A 16210-nucleotide genomic window follows, 5' to 3' on the forward strand; every position below is an offset into this window, starting at 1 on the left:
ACCATTATTAATATGGCTTCGAACTCTAAATGTGCAAATAATGCACATATTTTGTTTTTCCCAATGCTCGGAGTACGTTTTCCTGAAATCATTAGTGAAAAAACTGGTCCAGTATACACCCGATTCTATTTTTGCACGGGGGATGCGTACCGTGCAAAATAAGTTTTCAGTTCAAAATTTTAAAAACCGAGGAAAAAAGTAACACCATGTCTCTAAGTTTCATGCAGAAATAAGGTTTTGGCGCAAAAAATATGTAAAAACTTTTTTTGCACGGCCGTGTAAAAATAATCCGTGCAAAAACCAGAATCGGGTGTATCTGAACTCCGCAAAATTAGAAAGACATAACTTCATTTGAAGCATATTTGACATAATGCAAGGATATTGGAATATATTAAGATATTTTACAGTTAATCGTGTATCTGAAGACTTTTAAAGGTACACGAAAATTTTCTAATAAAAACATCGCGAAATAAATATCACAAATTAGTATACATAGGATTCCTGCTATATGTTTGATGGAATTTTCAGAAAAACTCCCATTCAAATTACTAAGAAAAATCGCAGGACTTTCTGACGGATGACGACCCGATATTGATATTGACATATTTCCAGGAGACTAATCCAACAGTCAACTGACAAATGGTAAAGTGTCTTAAATAAAAAATAATAATAATAATAACTTTTTATAAATATGCCCGTTTTCATCAAAAAATAGTTGATCAAAGCCGAGAGAAAGAGGGGGTTCAAAAATGGTGGGGAAAAATGGCTGGGAATTCGTTATAGCATTTATGGCGGAGTTTAAGAACGAAATCCTGAAAAAAAAAAATTCTCTGCACATTTGAGCGATTTTCGATCCAAATTATGGGTGAATCATTAATATACTGTAAGGGGTTTCTTTTCTATTTATTTCGAGAATATTCTACAAAGTGCAAGGATTCAACGGCGTTATGACTAAAGCAATGCACACTGGGCCAGGAGCAGAATTTAGCCAGACAAAACCTCTAGCGCTTTAGCAGTGCATTTTTCCGGGTTGGTGTCAAAGGAGACTTATCTTGAATTTGTTTGTTCTTCAATTTGATGATAAAAGTTAGTTGGAAATTTCGCCGCATAGGTGGCGCTGCGATGCAAACTTTTTTGTTTTACGTCCTAGAGCTTTCGCGTCTTGGGCAATGTTTTAGAACGTGTAAAAATACGAAAAGTTGTCGAAGACACCAAAGTTCTGGGACTTCAAATAACAAAGTTATGGTAAAAAATGTGTAAATCACTTAAATTTTACGTTTTTTCTACTTTTTATGTCAAAATCGTAAAATGTTTCATTTTAAAAACCATGCGTCGCTTGGTTTCGATAACATGCATGTACGGTATGAAAAAAATATCTTATTTTTATATAAATATTTGAATTTTTAAACAAATTATTGTAAAAATATAATAATTTTTAACATAACCTTACTCAAAAAGTTGCAAGTTTTTGCAAAAACTTATCAATGTTCCTAAATACGCTATATTTTATCTACCAAATGTCAATGTTTTCCAGATGTATATTTTGATATATTTGAGATATCTGAATTCAAAATAACCATCTTTTTATATAAATATAATTGACTTATTATTAATTCTATCATTATACTACAAGATTTTTGAAACATTGCGTCAGTTAAGATTTGTTAATCAAATACTTTTATTTTGATACTTGTGATTTGTAAATTGTTATTAATATCAAAGAGAACTGTCTCGACACGGTCATAATAGAGGATGTAAAAAAATAATTATAGCAGGCCACACCAAAATTCTAATTAGACAGTTGCTGGAGATGACAAAAGAGCCACATAACAATATGAAAATATCTATATACTGTAAGACCTGACTAACAAAAAGTATTTGATTAATAAAACTTGACTCACGCAATGTGTCAACAATCTTGTAGTATAATGATAAAATTAATATTAAGCATATTCTATTTATATGAAAAAGGTGGTTATTTTGAATTCAGATATCTCAAATATATCAAAATATACATCTGGCAAAATTTGACATTTGGTAGATTAAATATAGCGTATTTAGGAACATTAATAAGTTTTTGCAAAAACTTGCAACTTTTTGTGTAAAGTTATGTTAAAAATTATGATATTTTTACAATAATTTGTTCAAAAATTCAAATATTTATACAAAAATAAGATATTTTTTTCATACAGTACATGCATATTATCGAAATCAAGCAACGCATGGTTTTAAAATGAAACATTTTACGATTTTGACATAAAAAGTAGAAAAAACGTAAAATTTAAGTGATCTACACATTTTTTACCATAACTTTGTTATTTGAAGTCCTAGAACTTTGGTGTCTTGGACAACTTGTCGTATTTTTACACGTTCTAAAACATTGCCCAAGACGCGAAAGCTTTAGGACGTAAAACAAAAAAGTTTGCATCGCAGCGCCACCTATGCGGCGAAATTTCCAACTAACTTTTATCATCAAATTGAAGAACAAACAAATTCAAGATAAGTCTCCTTTGACACCAATCCAGAAAAATGCACTCCTAATGCGCTAGAAGGTTTTGTCTGGCTAAATTCTGCTCCTGGCCCAGTGTGCAATGCCCAGAAGAAGTTCTAGAGGACTTCATTAAGGCGAATATATGATATGTGTCAAAAGACATTTGGACGAATGGACATCTAGTTAAAAAGCGTTTAATTTCAATAGAAAGCGATATTCGGTCAAACCGATGTCTCATCGAAATGACTCTTGCTTGTATATTTGTAAGATGGAATCAAAGATTAGTGCAGAGTTAAAAGGTGCAATACTCAAATCTACTCTTTTGATTCTCTTTATTTAGATTTGGCTCAGAGGGTTCAAATTTTTAAATGATACAACTTTATTTTTGGATTATTTTTCGTTCAACTATTTCGCGGTCGTCTTATCCTAATCATTCAAACACTTTTATTCACACGAAGTCACCCACACCGTTAGTAAAACCATAAAATTACTAAAGTTATATTATTTAGCTGGAATTCGTATTGAACCAACAGACATTAAGTATGAAACATATTCTATTCCTGGATTCGTTTGACATGAAGGTTTTCCTATCATTTTGAGTATATTCGCTAAAATCTCACCTACGGCATTTAGCCTCATGATGCAGAATTTAAAATAAATCCCTAATACTTTCTCCAAGGACAGTCAAAGCAGCCATTAACGACGCTGCCGAAAGCGTTGTCAGATATGTGGAACGGAGCTCAAGAAACGATTGGTTCGACGAGGAGTGCCAAGAGGTTTTAGAAGAGAAGAATGCAGCGCGGGCTGCAATGCTGCAGCATGGTACGCGGCAAAACGTGGAACGATACAGACTGAAGCGGAAACAGCAAACCCGCCTATTCCGGGACAAAAAGCGCCGCCTGGAAGAGGTGGAATGCCAAGAGATGGAGTTGCTGTACCGTTCTCAAGAAACGCGGAAGTTCTATCAGAAGCTCAACACATCCCGCAAAGGCTTCGTGCCGCGAGCTGAGATGTGCCGGGATAAGGATGGGAGCATCTTGACGGACGGACGCGAGGTGATCGAAAGGTGGATGCAGCACTACGATGAACACCTGAATGGCGCAGAGAACACAGGCACAGAAGGTCAGGACAGCGAAGGCGATGGCTACGTCAGCACAGCGGATAGCGGAAATCAACCAGCTCCCACGATGGGGGAAGTTAAGGATGCCATTCAACAGCTCAAGAACAACAAAGCCGCTGGCAAGGATGGTATCGGAGCCGAACTCATCAAGATGGGCCCGGACAGGTTGGCCGCTTGTCTGCATCGGCTGATAGTCAGAATCTGGGAAACGGAACAGCTACCGGAGGAGTGGAAGCAAGGCGTTATATGCCCTATCTACAAAAAGGGCGACAAACTGGAGTGTGAAAATTATCGTGCAATCACCGTCCTAAACGCCGCCTATAAAGTCCTATCCCAGATTCTCTTCCGTCGTCTATCACCTATAGCAAACGAGTTCGTGGGAAGTTATCAAGCAGGTTTCATCGACGGCCGCTCGACAACGGACCAGATCTTTTCCGTGCGGCAAATCCTCCAGAAATGCCGTGAATACCAGGTCCCTACGCACCATTTGTTCATCGATTTCAAGGCGGCATACGATAGTATCGACCGCATAGAGCTATGGAAAATCATGGACGAGAACAGCTTTCCCGGGAAGCTCACAAGATTGATCAGAGCAACGATGGACGGTGTGCAAAACTGCGTGAAGATCTCGGGCGAACACTCCAGTTCGTTCGAGTCTCGGCGGGGACTACGACAGGGCGACGGACTTTCGTGCCTGTTGTTCAATATCGCGCTTGAAGGTGTCATGCGGAGAGCCGGACTTAACAGTCGAGGCACGATTTTCACGAGATCCGGACAATTTGTTTGCTTCGCGGACGACATGGATATTATTGGGAGAAAATTTGAAACGGTGGCAGATTTGTTCACCCGCCTGAAACGCGAAGCAACAAGAGTCGGGCTAATGGTGAATGCGTCGAAAACAAAGTACATGCTGGTTGGCGGAACTGAGCGCGACAGGGCCCGCCTAGGAAGCAGTGTTACGATAGACGGGGATACCTTCGAGGTGGTGGACGAGTTCGTCTACCTCGGATCCTTGTTGACGGCTGACAACAATGTTAGTCGGGAAATACGAAGGCGCATCATCAGCGGAAGTCGTGCCTACTATGGGCTCCAGAAGAAACTGCGGTCAAGAAAGATTCACCCCCGCACCAAATGCACGATGTACAAAACGCTCATAAGACCGGTAGTCCTCTATGGGCATGAGGCGTGGACTATGCTCGAGGAGGACTTGCAAGCTCTTGGGGTTTTCGAACGCCGAGTGCTAAGGACGATCTTCGGCGGCGTGCAGGAGAACGGCGTGTGGCGGCGAAGGATGAACCACGAGCTCGCTCAACTCTACGGCGAACCCAGTATCGTGAAGGTAGCTAAAGCTGGAAGGATACGCTGGGCAGGGCATGTTGCAAGAATGCCGGACAACAACCCTGTAAAGATGGTGTTCGCCACGAATCCGGTCGGAACAAGAAGGCGTGGGGCGCAGCGAGCTAGGTGGATTGATCAGGTACACCAGGACCTGGAGAGCGTGGGTCACAGTCGAGGATGGAGAGAAGCGGCCATGAACCGAGGAAATTGGCGAAATATTGTTGGCGAGGCTTTATCAAGATAATTGATGTAAAGCCAAATAAGTAAGACTTTCTCCAAATACTTCCTTCGAATGAAGATCAGCAGCTCATTATGGAAAACAATGACATTTCGAAAGAACTATATATTTAACAAATCATCATGTTAATGTTGGTTGAGCAATAAAATAATTTGTTGATCAGTTTTTCAAAAAATGAGCATATTAAAAGAATAATAATTTCACTAAGTTGAATATTTCATTAATATCCAAATTTATAACTTGTTGGCAGTTTTCCGAAGAACGATGATATTTAAGAAGAATAATAAATTCACTAAAGCATAGTATTTCTATTAATGTGAAAAAAAATTAATTTGAAAGAGTTTACTAAAGTTACCATCGAAATCATAGGTACAGTCAACTCTCCCTTACTCGATATTAAAAGGGACCATCGAGTTAGGGAGGTATCCAGTTACAGAACACAAAACCAATGCAACTGCGATCCAAGGGACCATCGAGTTAGCCTTGAAAACCAACTTTTACTATGGTTCTCTAACTTGATATCGAGATACGGAATATTGAGTTAGGGAGAGTTAACTGTATTTGCATATCGTTATATCACAAATAAAAAGATGTACGAAGTTGAAAAAATAGGGCTACATTAATCGTCTCATTCTATTCCAACAGCATTTGAGATTGTCCAAAAAACACGTTACCATATCAACGTCGTAATACAGTCAATTCTCCCTAACTCGATATAGAAAGGATCATCGAGTTAGGGAGGTATCGAGTAATAGAACACAAAACCAGTGCAACTGCAATTTTAGAGCCCATCGAGGTAGCCATGAAAACCAACTTTTACTATGGTTCTCTAACTCGATATTGAGATACGGAATATCGAGTAAGAGAAAGTTGACTGTACATAGAAAACAATAATCAATGCACAGAATGATTTATTGTTGACCTGTGATGAAATGTAAGTTTACCTAAAATAAGCTTCTGATCAAATGTCATGAAGTTCATACCATGCATACCATTGTGAGTTGCAATTCTATTATATATATTTTTTTTACAAAATGAACTTCTTTTTATAACAAAACATGTTTTAAAATTATTCAATATTTAGAAAAATGGAAAACTGATTTTGGAAAAAAATCACGAATTCAAACAGCTATAAATTTGAATCGTCGAAACAATCAATTTATCAATTTTAGGACTGGTAGCAGGTCTCTTTTTAGACATTCGATCTCTATTTTTGATAAAAGGTCTCTTAAGTCTTTTTTTTAACCAAAATAGTCTTCAGTTTCGTTTTTCCTTATCTTGTTTGAAGTGAATTCTGATGCTAAAAGAAGGGAAACCTTCTGATACTATTACTAGCCGATTATTCACGAATTTCGTTTCAGATTTCTCGAGAAAAAGCCTCAGGTATTAGCCTAGTGGTTTCAGGGATCTTTCCAGAAATTCTTCTTGAGATTCCTCTACCAATTCTCCCCGATATTTTTCCGGCGATTATCTTGAGAAATTTCTCCAGAATTTGCTCTACGAAATTCTTGAGCACCTAACGTAACTTTATCCAGCAATTTTCCCAGGGATTACTTTGAAAACTCCCCAAAGACCACCCTAGGACTTCCTTCAGATATTTTTCCATTAATCCTCTAACCAAATTTTCCTGTTCGGAACGCATTTTTTAAGGGATTGCGTTCGATGTTTCAAGAAATTACTTCAGAAAATCCACGATATTATCCACAGTTTCAATTTATTTGTTTTTTTTTTTCAATTAACTTGAGTTTTATTCACTAAACGCGGGCAGAAAAGAATCAAAATTATGTGATCATTAATTTTTCATACATATGTAATTGGAGTATTTCTTGAAACTTGAATCATTTTGTGAAACCTTGAAAAAACCTGGAAATTTAAGGGAATTTCATGTCTGTAAACGAGTGGACAGACACCCTAATTGGAAATGGTTTGTCATACAACTTTGTTGAAAACTGTAAGACAATAAAAGTTTTAAACAACAAAGTAATCAGTTAAACTAATTTGTTACTCTTTTTGTTAAAAAAAATGCTGGAATAAATAATAGTTTTCAATTTTTGCCAAAATATTTCTTTACAGTTAGAGTTTATTAACATAAGGGATGAATTTATGAATACAGTCATACCTCGATATAACGTAACTTTTACCTCGATATAACGTAGCTTTTCGGATCCCATTCATTTTTTTACAGTAAACTTTCTTCAAGATTCAAACACCAACAAATACTAAATCAGATCAATGTAAGCATTTACTATCACTGAATACAGTCATGCATCGATATCGAGTGGGATATGAGCTCAATGTTAAAGTCATAATTTTGTCGATGTACATTTTTATACATCATTCTTTTTTATTTATGTTGCATTTACGCTACCACTGGAACCAAGCCTGCTGTTCACTTCAATTTTCTATGACAATTTAGATGGTTGTTAATTAAGACTTTGCATTTAAAAAACTAGATCAAACTCGGATTAGACGGGCCACGCTGCCATCGAGTCACTTTTAAGTGACATGGATCGCATCATAGTAATCATTGACATGTACAGTCAGTCTATGCTATGCTATGTTATGATATGCTATACCCGAGCAATAGCTTTTAAAATACCCATCTCAATAATTTCCTACATGTATGACATAGGTGATGTCAAATGATTCTAGTTTGAACCACATCAGCTTTGTTCAGAATTTTACAAAATCTCTGAACAATGTACTCAACGTAATATGGACATATGTATTCTAAAAAAACATAAAATATAATAAAACATAAAATAATACCATAGTGTTGTCAAGTTAAAGTAATTTTAGCTATTATGCAGTCCACTTAACAGATTTTACGATCGAGGGTACTTTTTTGACAATGTAAAAATAAACACCACTATAAGCATACTATGTGTTTTTCATCACTGCATAGTAAATTTTACTCACTTCAAATAACTAACATTTCAGTCAATTTCATCTTAACAGGAACTGTTCATTTTTGAAAAGAGGTTAAGCAAGCAAATAATCCATACTTTCAAATGGACAATAGTTTTGCTTGCCCCTTTTTCCTTGAAAGTAGAAAATTTTACATTTATGCTTTGCTAGAATTGCATCCTGTTTCACGAGTTTACCAAAATTATAGATAATTTAACCTTTAAAAAGTTGAACTTGTATCTCTGCTCTGCTCAAGCGAGCAGAATTCGACCGATATTGGTGAAAAGGAGCTACTAGTTTCGGCGCTGCAGTTTTGGGTAATCAAAACGGCGTCGAAACATCGGGAAAAATCTAAAATAGTCGTTTTGATTACCCTAGACTGCAGCGCCGAAACAAGTAGCTCCAATGTAACTTTCAAATTCTGTTGTTTTGGTATTAACTTCAAATTTTGGACAAAATACACCGAATATCGATGTTTCCATAAAGATTAGTTTGAGCAACAAGAATAATGGAGAGATAATTGTTTTCAATAGATTTGATTAGTTATATTAACTTAAAGCGCTTGAAGCTATTTTTTACGATGTCTTATTAACTTCAACATCTTTTCTTAGACCTGCAATCTGCAGTAGATCAACTCAAATGTTGTTTTCAAACACAGTGTAATTCAATTGAAATAAATTTGATTACCTATCCTTCACGTGTCAATCTGATTACACATCGTTAGTCACTTTAAGTCACTTTTTTGAAAACCGAAAGTCACTGTTTGATCACTTTTTTCTCAAATCTGGTTACTAAAATAGCTATATATCCAAAAACAGTATTTCTTAAAATCTTAGAGAAATGTTTTTGATTGAATTTTTTTCAGATTAAATATGATCTTCCTTCCTTCTGGCGTTACGTCCCCACTGGGACAGAGCCTGCTTCTCAGCTTAGTGTTCTTATGAGCACTTCCACAGTTATTAACTGAGAGCTTACTATGCCAATGACCATTTTTGCATTCGTATATCATGTGGCAGGTACGAAGATACTCTATGCCCTGGGAAGTCGAGAAAATTTCCAGCCCGAAAAGATTCTCGGTCGGTGGGATTCGAACTCACGACCCTCAGCTTGGTCTTAAATAAGATCTATCTATATTTTTTTCTAAGAAACGCGCTAGTATTTTAGGCAAGAAAAATTTAGTCTGTGAAGGAATATTTGAGATTTTAAGAAATACCTAGTATAGGTAGCCGGCTGGGCTGGTTCACTAAAGGATTTGTTGGAGTTGGAATTTCTGCATGCTGACAGTGATAGTGTTCATAGAATTAGTGGTGATTCCCTGTTCGCAAACCAGCCTGTACAACGTATAGAAATTCGTGATTCTCAACAACAAATATGCATCTTATAAACAAAAAATTGGTGGAGTTTCAATCATTTACTGTTTGCTCTACATTGTAAATATGCTGAAATATCAATGAACAGGTAAAAAATTAGTTTACGAGTCTCCTGCGTGTGCACTGAGTTTACTGTTTGTGATATAGGTAGGAGATCTTTTTTGCACAACAATTAGACTTCTGCTGTTTTCCTGAAGTCATGTCGTGCATTGATATAACAGTATATTACAATCAAAATAACTTAAACATTACTTTTTTGGAATGTTTGCGAAAAATTTCAATCTCATCCATTTCCGGCAAATATCTGCAAACTATCTTAATGTCTGACTTGATAATCAAGTTGAAACAACGTTTCCATTACATTCAGAAATGACTTCGAATAGCCATATCACAGTATACCACTTTCTCCTACACTCACAAAGCGTAATTATTCATCTGAAACAAGCAAACAGTACTTAGTACCGTACACAAACCCAAACAGAAGAAAAGAACGAAATTACTTGGGTACTTGTATTATACCATACCGAAGGTTCTCAGCAGCGTGCAATCCAAACCAAGTCCAGCTCCAGCATTAATTAACATTTCATTTTCGTTCCCAAGAAGACAAAAGTCCCCTTTGTATCCGCCCAAGAAGACACTCCGAATGGAATGGGGAGGGGGGACAATTCCAACTGAAGAGGATGCCCCAAAAAGGTCAAGTGGCTCGAAAGTGGACGAGTGACGTAATTGAGCGTATCGCTGCTTGCAAGTACATCTCCATAAACCAGCATAAAAGTTTTATCGGGCTCAATTAGATACCAAGTGCCAATATAGCAGTGTGTGTGTGCGTACCCGAGTAAAGTGGAATGTTTTTGAGACGGTACCGAACCGGGGAAAATAAGCAACGACCTTCCCCCGGTGTAACAAAGAAGAACTATTTGCCCCGGAATGCAGTGGTTAGTAATAAGAGTGTGGAGTACAAGGCACCAACCGACAAAACAAGGAACGGAAACAGGTTGAGAGTCTAAGAAAGAGAAGAAAAAAAACCCACAAATCAAGCAACAATACGCGCTCTGTGGCATCCAGTCAGCAGGTTTTCTGGAATTTGTTCATCTAATCGTGGAAGAAAAGGAAATTATCATTCCTTGTTGAGCTACCGTGCGAGACAGTCGATAGTTCTCGTGTGTCCGGGTTCACACCCGTTTTTCCCGAATATTTGGTTGTTCGAGGCTTAGTGCCAAGTGTGTTTATTGGAGTGAAGAGCCTTAGTTCGGCTTGGAAGCGGAACACTTTCGGCGAAGCCATTGTGTTGCCGTTAAATTGAGTTTTGCGCAAAACTGTTGAACGTTTTCGCCAACGCGTGGATTTTTCCGATCACGTGCATCATCGAAAGCAGCCCGCACCCCGTCCCGTGTGCTACCTGTGTGCAGTGCAGTGTGATCATCGGCTATAGTGTGTGTATAGCGTAAGAGCAGAGAGAGCGAGAGACCACACATCCACAAGTACCAGCGAGCGGCCTGTTCTTTTCGGATCACGTGTACCGTCGATGGCAGCCCGTACCTCGTCCCGTGTGCTACCTGAGTGCAACGCAGTGATCATCCTCTGTAGTGTGCGACAGCGGAGACGCGCCAGCGAACGGTCGTCCGCCATTTGCTACCTCTCCCCAAGCGTAGACGCCCATCGGTTACAGCATCGACGACGCCAGCGTGGATAGAGTAAAAGATAAGTACCTCTCGTTGTTCTTCTCCTCTTCACGTCTTTTTTGATTAGTTTTTACTGCGTGTGAAAGTTTTCCCTCTTCCCTTTCCCCTTTGTATGTGTGTGTGTGTTTTTTTTCAGTTTGATTCAATTTCCATTTCTGTGAATAGTGTTAGTTTGAGTTATTCGTGCGCCCTTTGCGGTGTTAAGCTACCGCAATGGGTGTAGATGATGATGGCGGGGGAACGTCGTATCCCCTCACTGAGTCTTCGAATGTGTTGAACCAACAAAACACAAACACCTCTATGCCCAATCCATGTGTGTCCCCTCAATCTGATGTGTCTCAAATGGACACCAATATTCTATCATCTCCTACGTCCCCCCGCCTCAAGGCCTACCCGCCCGACTCTGGTGGGCCTTTTGTTGTTTTCATTCGATCCAAAGGCAAACGGTTGAATACTATTCAGATCAGTAAGGATCTGACTAAGCGATTCTCTTCCGTTGTCGCAATTGACACAGTGGGTTCTGGTAAGCTGCGCGTCACCGTCAGTGACCGTAAACAGGCCAATGAGATTGTGGCCTGTGAGCTCTTTACTCGTGAGTACCAAACTTATCTACCAAGCCATCGGGTTGAGATTGCGGGAGTGGTCACCGAAGGCAGTATGACCTGCGAAGAATTGATGCAGGGTTGTGGTCGCTTCAAAAACCCTTCTCTCCCATCTGTCCCCATACTGGATTGCAAGCAATTGCATTCCGTATCCCTGGTGGGAGAAAAGAAGATCTATTCACATTCTGAATCCTTCTGTGTGACCTTTTCCGGATCTGCTTTGCCGAATTTTCTTGTAATCGGCAAACTTCGTTTACCTGTGCGGCTGTACGTACCGAAGGTAATGAATTGCACAAATTGCAAGCAGCTGGGCCATACTGCCCAGTATTGCTGCAATAAACCTCGCTGTGCTTCTTGCGGGGAGAGACATGTGGATGGTGCATGTAGTATACCGCCAAAATGCGTTTATTGCAACGAAAGTCCACCACATGCCCTCGAAAACTGCCCGACGTACGTACGCCGGCAGCAACATCAGCGACGATCATTAGAGCAGCGCTCTCGGCGTAGTTTTGCCGAGATGTTGAAAAAGGCTGCTCCGTCTGCTGAATCACAAAATATCTACTCTTCTCTGTCTCTTGATGATCAGGGCTCCGACTCTGAGGTTGGTGAAGGAATTTCCTTCGTTTTCAAGGGTTCATCGAGGAAGCGTGTGAGACTCCAGAGACCCACCAAAAAGCCTCGGAATCTGCCTAGCAGTGATGACCCACCAGCCATGAAAAATACTAAGCCTGTCGCGAAAGTCTCAAAGCTTTCACCTCCTGGATTCAAACTCCAAGAGGAAAGAGACTTTCCGCCACTACCGGGAAGATCTAAAATCCCAAATAACCCAAAATTTCAGACTGCTCAGCCAAAAGAAAGTTCGCATTCGGAGCCCCTAGGGCAACCTCAGGGCGTTCCAATGTTTACGCTTTCTGGCATTGTGGATATCATCCTTAATTTCTTCAATGCTTCTGACCCAGTGAAGAACATTGTCAAAGGATTGCTTCCATGTGTGACTCCTCTTTTGAAGCAACTGGCTTCTAGAATGCCCCTCCTTGCAACGATCATATCTTTTGATGGATAAATTATCCACAGAGGTCGAAGATATGATTTCTGTTCTGCACTGGAACTGTCGTAGTATTATGCCTAAATTAGATAGTTTTAAATTTTTAGTTAGTAATTTACAGTGCGATGTTTTTGCGTTATCAGAAACATGGCTAACACCTGATGTGACCCTTCCTTTCCATGATTTTAATATTATTCGCCTGGATCGATCCGACTCATATGGAGGAGTACTTTTGGGGATCAAAAAGCATCACTCGTTCTACAGAGTCGATCTGCCGCCGATGTCAGGCATTGAAGTCGTTGCATGTCAGGTGACTATCCGAGGCAAAAGCCTCAGTGTCGCCTCCATATATCTTCCTCCGAGATCGGCGATATCTCGCAGAGATCTCTCTCACATCTGCTCAGTTATGCCTGAACCACGGTTGTTCATTGGGGATTTCAACTCCCACGGAACAGGCTGGGGAGAACTGTATGACGACCACCGATCAACGTTGATTTATGACCTCTGCGACGACTTCAATATGACAATTCTCAACACTGGGGAAGTTACACGAGTGGCACCTCCAGCTCAAGATGGAAGTCCTAGGGATAGCCGTTTAGACCTCTCAATATGTTCAAGCTCGTTATCGCTGGATTGTTCATGGAGGGTAATCCAGGATCCCCATGGTAGCGATCACTTGCCGATCGTAGTTTCAATTTCCAATGGAACACAACAGTCTCCATCCATCGATCTCGCCTACGACCTCACGAAACACATTGACTGGGGAAAGTACGCGGAAACGATCATTGATGGAGAGCAAGCGGTAGAAGTACTTCCTCCGTTGGAAGAGTATCGCTTTTTATCCGAGTTGATTCTCAACAGCGCTCTTCAAGCCCAACGCCGTCCTGTGCCTGGTCCGTCGGTTCGCAAGAAGCCTCCCAATCCGTGGTGGGATGAAGAGTGTAAGGCACTCTATCGCGAGAAATCCGCCGCGTTTAAAGACTTTCGGAAACGTGGTTCAATTGACAACTATGAGCGCTATTCTTCCCTTGAACGCAAGTTTAAAAGCTTGGTTAAAGCGAAGAAAAGCGGTTATTGGCGTCATTTTGTGGAAGGATTATCGCGTGAGACCTCGTTAAGAACGCTTTGGACCGTCGGAAGAAGAATGCGTAATATATCGTCGGTTAATGAAGATCGAGAGAGCTCTCCTCGGTGGATTATCGATTTCGCTAAGAAAGTTTGTCCGGATTCCGTTCCTGTTGATCGCGTGCGACGAGATATTCCGGTGGATAGGGACGCCATGGATAGACCTTTTTCGATGATTGAATTTTCACTTGCTCTCCTTTCATGTAACAATTCCGCTCCAGGAATGGATCGAATCAAGTTCAATTTGCTTAAGAGCCTACCTGACGTCGCAAAGAGGCGCCTATTGAACTTGTTTAATCACTTTCTGGAGTGTAACATTGTTCCGGATGACTGGAGGCAGGTGAGAGTAATAGCCATCCAAAAACCCGGGAAACCCGCGTCGAACTATAATTCGTACCGGCCAATTGCGATGTTGTCGTGTATTCGCAAGTTGTTAGAGAAGATGATTCTCTTTCGACTGGATCAATGGGTTGAATCGAATGGCATGCTGTCAGATACGCAGTTTGGTTTTCGCAGAGCCAAAGGAACGAACGACTGTCTTGCGCTGCTTTCTTCAGAAATTCAACTTGCCTTTGCCCAAAAGGAACAGATGGGTTCAGTGTTTTTGGATATTAAGGGTGCTTTTGACTCAGTTTGTGTTGATGTTCTTTCAGACAAACTCCACGCAAGTGGCCTTTCATCAATTTTGAACAATTTTTTGTTCAATTTGTTGTCCGAGAAGCATATGAGTTTTACTCATGGCAACTTGTCAGTTTCACGAATTAGCTACATGGGTCTACCACAGGGCTCATGTCTGAGTCCCCTTCTTTATAATTTTTATGTGAGAGACATTGATGACTGTCTCATGGAAAATTGCTCGTTAAGACAGCTTGCAGACGACTGTGTTGTTTCTGTCACAGGACCAACAGCAGCCGAACTACAAGGACCCTTACAAGATACTCTGGACAATTTGTCTACTTGGGCCTTAAAGCTGGGTATCGAATTCTCTGCGGAGAAAACTGAGATGGTTGTCTTTTCAAAGAAACACAAACCTGCCAAGTTTCCGCTTACACTCATGGGTAAAACAATCACTCATAGCTTATCTTCTAAATATCTTGGGGTCTGGTTCGACGCCAAATGCACCTGGGGAAAACACATTGCGTATCTGACACAGAAATGCCAAAAACGAATCAACTTCATGCGAACTATAACCGGAACATGGTGGGGAGCCCATCCGGAAGATCTGATCAAGCTGTACCAAACAACCATCTTGTCGGTCTTGGAGTACGGTAGCTTTTGTTTTCAATCCGCGGCGAAAACACATATGCTGAAGATACAGCGGATTCAGTACCGTTGTCTTCGCATCGCGCTAGGTTGCATGAACTCGACTCACACAATGAGTTTAGAGGTACTTGCAGGAGTACAGCCTCTGACAGATCGTTTCGCGGAGTTAACACTCAGGTTCCTCATGCGTTGTGAGGTTCTCAATCCATTGGTTATTGACAACTACGAAAAGCTGCTTGAACATAACCCGCAAACTCGTTTCATGAGTGTGTACTACTGGTACATGACGCTGGAGGTTAGCCCATCTTCGGTTAACACCAATCGTGATAACTTCCTAGACTTCGACTGTTCCTCTGTAGTATTTGATTTGTCCATGAAGCAAGATATCCATGGTATACCAGATCACTTTCGTTCAAAGTTTATCCCTCCCATGTTTGCAAGTAAATTCGGGCATGTCAGCGAGAACCGGCAGTTCTTCACTGATGGGTCAAAAATGGATGATATCACTGGTTTCGGTGTTTACAACGTTTTTCATAGCGCCTCCTTCATGCTTCAAAAGCCATGTTCTGTATATGTTGCTGAGCTAGCAGCTATACATTACGCCTTAGAGTATATCAGTTCTCTCCCACCCGAGCACTTCTTCATTTTTTCCGACAGTCTAAGCTCTCTGGAGGCTCTGCGGTCAATGAAGCCGGTGAAGCACTCAGCGTACTTCCCGAATAAAATACGCCAAGCATTGAGTGCTTTGTCAAATCGCTCTTACACTATTACCCTAGCTTGGGTCCCTTCCCATTGCTCCATTCCGGGCAATGAGAAAGCGGACTCTCTGGCTAAGGTAGGCGCTAAAGAAGGCGATGTTTACGAGCGTCAAATCGCCTTCGATGAATTTTTTGCATTGGCCCGTCGGGAGACCTTGATCAGCTGGCAACAGAAATGGAGAGACGGAGAAATGGGTAGATGGCTGCATTCCATATTTCCACAGGTGTCGAAAAAACCATGGTTTAAGGGGTTGGGCATGAGCCGTGATTT

General features: G+C 40.4%; 1 protein-coding gene across 4 annotated transcripts in view; it reads left to right on the forward strand.

Moving 5' to 3' along the window:
* LOC5564557 overlaps positions 1-16210 on the forward strand; it is a 487044-nt gene that overhangs the window by 186495 nt on the left and 284339 nt on the right. The window lies entirely within an intron of this gene.

This window comes from Aedes aegypti, chromosome 2, assembly GCF_002204515.2.
Source record: "Aedes aegypti strain LVP_AGWG chromosome 2, AaegL5.0 Primary Assembly, whole genome shotgun sequence".
NCBI lineage: Eukaryota > Metazoa > Arthropoda > Insecta > Diptera > Culicidae > Aedes > Aedes aegypti.